This window comes from Aulostomus chinensis, chromosome 3, assembly GCF_037954235.1.
Source record: "Aulostomus chinensis isolate RoL2024-O1b breed Wild chromosome 3, RoL_Achi_v1.0, whole genome shotgun sequence".
NCBI lineage: Eukaryota > Metazoa > Chordata > Actinopteri > Syngnathiformes > Aulostomidae > Aulostomus > Aulostomus chinensis.
The window spans coordinates 26,835,704-26,842,610 of record NC_141322.1 but is presented as its reverse complement, the minus strand read 5'-3'; positions in this window follow the sequence as shown (position 1 = coordinate 26,842,610).

The window sequence follows — 6,907 nt, the reverse complement described above, 5'->3', positions numbered from 1 at the left end:
TCAAGTCTCTGTGAAGTCTACAAGTGAGCCCTCATGGCTTCTCTCCTTCTCGTTAAATTTCCCCACTTGTCAAGAGGGACGCACGGCTGAATCCTCTCCCACAGGTGTTGCATCTCACCTGTGCACACCCTCACGGTGCCAACAATCCATGTTGAGTTGTTATACATTTACCACGAGTCACACTTTTCATACCTTTCCAGTTTTGTAGCTGTCACTGTTCATATTATCTCTCTTTTAACCTGCTAGAGCTCTGCTCTTTATTACAGTGGTAGTTGGACTTGGCAAGTCTCTGCCTCGTCGTTTCCATCTGATTCAGAGTCACCACTCCGGGCTCCTTGGTGATCTTGGCTCTCATCTACAGCAGATTTGTGGGGAAACAAGGAGCTGGCAGACATTGTTTACTCAAAGACTTCCTTTAAAACAGAGTGGTTCTCTGCTGGACTCCCAATTTCACCAGGACTTAAATCCAGACTCTTAACTTTTTCAAAGTCCTCACTTTCCCCAGGAGGAGTAATAAATGGAAAGTCTTCTGATTCCCTCTTCAATCCCAGCTGCTCCACATCCTGAACAGGGTTTTGTGCCCTACTTTACTTTAAAGGTTCTTATTCCTCTTTTAGTTGTAAAAGTTCTGGGTCCTCTTGTTCCAGACTCAAGTTCCTTTCCTGAATGAATGTTTCTGACAGACTTATCATGAGCAGTTCGCGCTGACGACGGACCTCTTGCTCGAACTCCATGATAGTTTTCTCAGACTCGTAATGTTTCTTCAGCTGACAAACTGTCTCAAATATTGAACGAAAGACATTGTTTTTTTCACGAACTTGTGATTTTATTTTATTTAAAAAAAATGTGTGGGTGTCAACAGGTTTCTTCCAGCTACTTCTGTTCATTCATTAGTTCAATAAACGAGGTAAGTTAGCAGAAGGCAGCTAGCATCGAGGCGCTGTGATGTTTACTTCCGCTTGGTGTCGCGCTGTTTAGTTCCGACTGCGGAGACGATGTAGCCTTTAGTTCCCCTTTCAATATTTTATTGGCGGGTGATAAAAACAACTAAACTCCTGCCCAGCTAACAGTCGTGTTAGAAAATGGCAATATTTAAGAGTCTGAAACCAGGAAATGTTTGGCATTTTTGCCTAGAAACCACCCTAAAGTTATTAATTTTCCTTTGATTGACCAATCAATTAGTTTTAGAAGCTCTATCTCACTAATTACATTACCTTTAATAATGTTTCTATCCTCAAAAAGTCGCTATATCTTAATCTCATTTATTATCTTCTGTCCTTAGCATCATCTGCTTATGCACTTTTTACACGAGACTTTTCCTATCATCACCCTGGAGTTGTTCAGCATCTTCAAGTCCCCCAGCTCACATGTTGGTGGCAGAGTGCCAGTAAGAAGACGGAGTCTGTGATGGGGAGACGATATCATCACCAGGGGCACTGAGTTAATGAACACACCACAGGAGCAACACCAACAACAACACTGAGAGGGCCACACTCCACCTCTCTGAACAGGCAAAGCCAATTTATTCATGTAGTACTTTTGGAAGCCAGAGGCAACCCAATGTACTCTCTAGACTACACAAGCTAAAGAAAAAGATAACACAAGTGTGTGTGTGTGTGTGGGGGGGGGGGGGGGGACATAAAACAATAAAAACAAATGAGTTTGATTTTAAAAGGACAAAAAGGCCTATTAAGAGCAGTGCTATGTGCAGTTTTGATCCTTCTGGCGACTTGAATTGCAGGGGGACAGGAGTACATTTCATTTTTAGCGCAGTATCTTTTAGGGGTGGAGCCATGAATTCATGGTAAAACCAGCAATGATTCACATTGTTGCTTCGACATGTCTGATTCAATTTACACATTCGTTTTCTTCCACGCTGTCATAATTCTGGTCCAAATGTGGATGCCAGGTTAACAAGTAGGAGGCATTATTATTATTATTGATGAGCTGGTGACAGGCCGTTATCCAAAGGGGTGGGGGGGTGGGGGTCAAGGACAGTGAGCAGGTAAACTAACTGACAAAGCAACGTTATTGGCTTGAGCTGAGCTGGATGTATGACTCATTATCATACAAGGAATGGCACAGCGTTCTGGCAGGCTCTGTCTCCGGCTCTTATTTTTAGAGGCGAACACTTAGGCAGGTGTGTTGACCGATGATGACAGGCAGGTGAACTGAGAGTGAGACAGAGGGCAGGGGGAGGGGAAACAAAAACACAGCACGCACACATCATTTGTACTGAAGAGACTGAACAACTAACAAAAGACACAACAGTAAAAAGGTAGAAATGTTCTGTTCCAAGAAAATTCTGAAAATGTCCCTGCATGGTGTTAAAGACTTGTATGTTCCTAACACATTTGCACACAATGGGGGCAGGGCACTTTATTTGCTGTGCATTCATGGAACATTCAGAACAATCTGGGAATGGGGGAACTGAGTTACAGTGTCTTGAAGTTTCTAAGAGTTGTGCGAATGTTCTGGCAGGGTAAAGTTCAAGAAGCTACATAGAACCGTAAAAGAAAGGACATTACACTGTAGGTTGGTATCCTATTTGGAACATAGGGGGAAATAGCATTTATGTTGTCCAAAACCATCGCTTAAACATCCTGAAAATGCATCAAATAATGTTCCTCAATGTCGTACCCAGTAAAGAACACTACATCTTGACTGGCTGGAATCCTTTTAGAAATACTGAGCAAATACCTCAAAGGAATAATCCAACATTCCCTCGTGGTGAAGAATGTGTCCTCGTTAACTCCCAAAATAACAAATTACCCTTCGGGGAACTGTGAAAACACGGAGATGTCCTCTTAGACCAGCAGAGACATTCTCAGTATGTTCTGGGATTTTTTTTTTAAACTGTTTTAATCCTAAAGGTTGAAATGGAACACGAACATATAACCTGTGTAGAACCACATTAGAACTTTTACACCCCAAAAGTTCTCTTTGTAATCCTGCAGGAGACTGTAAAGTGGCCTAAATACAACACTCTCCTGAAGTCAGAACCACAGGACTTTCATAGCGAGAGGGTCACGATATTCAGGTGCACGTGACCAACCAGAAGAGGCACCAGAACATATCCTGCTGGGATCCCACCCAGAGCCCAAAACCAGCAGCCCCCATGTTGGTAGGCGGCTCTATTTGGGTGTCAAAGAGGATTTATGAAGACCATAATCTCATCTGTTGTTCTGAGTCCAAGATGTTTAGCACCTCAAGAGAACTCTCAGTTGCCTGAAGTTCCATCCTTGGACTAGAGGTTGAACCAGAACACTAGAGGATATAGAGTTGGTTCTGGACTACAGACGTTTAGGGCAGCTGAATTGTCCATAAACAAACCCATACAGTGTAAAACCTCCAGTTTTTCGGCCCTATAACTGTTGCTGATGTATTTTTCTGAGTAAAGAAAAAAAGAAACCCTCCAAAAACTCTATTTTCTATTCTTTCCATATCTTTTGCTGTGTCATCCGTCTCTGTCACACTGACATTTATTTTCCCAGGGAGGGTTTGCAGGGCAGAAATTACAATCAACCTGTTTGATGCTCACTCTCCTGTGAGACTACAGTCTGCTAGTATCGGCTGTTGAGCCGTTTCCTCTGAACAGACAGGGGTCAAGCATCTCTTGCTCGAAGGCAAATCGACAGAAAGTGGTTCTTATCAAGTTCTGCTGTTTTTTTGTGTCCCCTCTGATCACAGCTTAGTTTCCCTACACTTTAGAACAACATGATGTAAACAGAAGGACTCATTTGTGTTCTCATGTATGATCAAATTACAGAGAGGTTAAAGCTGCACACCCTGGAGATGGAAACTGAATGCATAAAATATGAGCGCGCAGCTGCCTGATATATTTATTTGTATCTTTGTGTTACATTCGAAGTTTTTATAATAAAAAAAGCCCAAAACATATGACTTAAATCAAGTATAATCCAGAGTAAATTACAATAAACATTTAAGAATTTCTATTCATTTTATATTCTACATTGTATTCATCAATGGTTTATCTTCAAGGACTTGTCTTTAAGGGCCTGAACTAGCTTGTGCTGGCCCATCTTGTCCTGAGGCAATCTCACTGAACACATTGTGCAACGTATTAAAATTGCATTGCAGCACCATGGAAACGATGCCATTCTGCAATAAATCAATAAAATTTCTTGTTTGTGGTTCTCCGGCTCAACATATCATTCACAGCCTGTGGTTATTGTTGTTAAAATATATTAAAAGTCAACAGCGGGGAGGCAGCGTAACATTGCTACCAACATAATCCTGACTTTGCAGCACGAGTGAGGTGTTTGAGTTCCTGTTCCACCACGTTTCACAACATTAACCTAACTGATGCCATGTTCTAACCTAAACTAACCCACAGATTTGCAAAAGTGGACTTTTAGTTAATGATTGTTTCTATTTTCTGTTTGAGAGTTCTGGTTAGTTCCTGTTTTACTCTGAAATGTCAGGTGTTGTCTACTTCCACCTGTCAGCCTTGTTCCTCTCTGGCCCAATCAAGCTCATGTTTAACACCTGCTGTTCATAGTCTCATTAGTCCTGCTGTTGTCATCATCATCATCATCATCATCATCATCATCATCATTAATTCAACCCACCTGTGTTGTCTTCCTTTGACAGATTTACCTTTTTAAGGTTCTCATCTCAGGGGCGCCGTGGCTCAGAGGTAGAGTGGCCATCCAGCAACTGAAGGCTCGCTGGTTTGATCCTCACCTCCCCCGGTGACCGTGTCCAAGTATCCTTGAGCAAGATACTGAATCCCTAGTTGCTCCTGATGGCCCTGCGATGGACTGGCGACCTGTCCAGGGTGAACCCCGCCTCTCGCCCAATGTCTGCTGAGATAGGCTCCACCCCCCACGACCCTTAAGGGATAAGCCGTATAGAAAATGGATGGATGGGTTCTCATGTCCTACCTGCCTCCGGCTGCACTCGGATCCCTCCACAAACACAACCTTGGTTTTAAGCAGAGTTTTGAGGGTTGATTCATGACTTTTATCATTAACTTAGAGTGAGGATATTTTCTCGATTCTTCAGGAAACAAACACAATAGTCACAAAAATTCCACACGAAAGAAAACGAGGAAATCCATGGAAAGTGTGTCAATGTGTTGTTGTTTTTTTAACGGGGGCCAGAATGCAGCATTCCAGCTCCTTCCCCAATGTCTCCTCTCTGGAGTAAATAATTCCCAGGATATGAAGCGAAATCCCACCTGGATTTGACAGCAAATACTTCTTGGAACAGGTTGATCCATCAGGCAGGGGACTGAGATGCTCTGGATCCTGCTGTCATAGAAGTCCCGACTTTTAATCCACCCTGGCGGTTGTGGATGGCTCATCCTCTGTCTGGGCTACAAATGCTCATGCGCCATCGCATGATCAAACATATTCAAATGTCTCCCTCCGCCCGGGCTTCTCCTGTATCTCATTAGTCTGTATATTGCTCCCTGCGACCTTGAGAATTGTTTAAAATTCACAGGAAAAGACTCAGGCTTTAGGATCTGTTTGCTCTCTGCTGTAAAAAAGGGAAATAATTTAAACCTTAAAGGTTACAGACGATGGATAATTGACTGTAAAAGGTTTGCAGCTGCATTGCTTCTGTTACAAGGTTCCAATCAATGTATCCTACGGGGTTTTTCTCGCTATGATTCAACAGATGTTAAAGAGAACCACAAATGAGTTGAGACTTGCCCTTTAAAGGCAGCTGGAGGACGAGTGTGAAGTGAAGCATGCCACCAGCATCACAACCATAATCTCATTCATCCCACCAAGGTCATGCGAGGAGGTTAATATAAACTAATCTTCTCTATATTGACCTCACTTTGAGGAAAAGGTCAATGCACCTGCAGGTTCCTCTGGCGATGCCGTCATCCTGTGTCATTGCTGTTACGCAATAAGTTCAAGGAAAATGTGATGTCTTTTACTTGTAAGACAGACACCAAATAGACAGAGTTTAGATAAATGCTGTTTGGGAAAGTGAGTCACCGAGGGATCAGATTATATTCCTGTTATTGCCATCTTCAAAGACGTCTTTGAAGCCAGAGAATCACATCTGGTCACTCAGATATAGCGGGGGGGGGGGGGGGGGGGGGGGGGGGGGTAGTGGTGAAAAATCACACTGGTTAATTTTGTTCTTTTGTCTCGCTAATAAATTCTTGTAGGCAATTAAGACTTTTTTTTTCTTGATAATACATTTCTATTCAACAAAATGGAAATGTTGGGACACAATAATCTGACCTCAAAGGTCCATTTATGAGCTTTTGGGAAGCCTTCAGTGGGATCTGTCATCAACCGCTTCGCGTCACACATTTCCCTCAGTATCTGCAACATATGATTCATTGACTTCATCCTTGTAACCTCAATTTAGATTAGGAAGAACTCAGAGAAAACTTCCCAGAGTGGAGAGACGGGGCGCACTCACAGGAGGACCAGCAGAAACCGAGCAGTGATGGTAGATTGCGGTGCAGGGGGGAAAGTGAACAAACTTGAACGAATCTTTTCAGTGGATGAGAATAATACTCTCTTACTGTTGCTTCCTTTGTCCTCCCAGAGGTTGGTTTCGTTTCTATGAATCAACTGGAAGAAAATGATGCCGTGAAAGGAGTCGGTCTGCCCACCGCTGAAGGGTGTAAACACTTCACACAATAAAGAACATGTACAAGATTAACATTTAAGGGGGAAATTTTTTTTATCAAGTAGATCTAAGTGATTGAGAAGTTGCGACCGGCTTGTGTTGGCAGGCAGGGCATGTCAGTGCTGGAGGTTGACAATCCAGATGTTTTCTGCATCTAGCAGGTCAAATATGACGCTCGGTTCTCGTGGCATTATTCCTGAAATGATCAATTCTTCCATGCTTCTAATGTCTTCTTGTAAACTCCCGACTCTACAGCTCTCCTGAGGGGATTGTTGTTAAATCG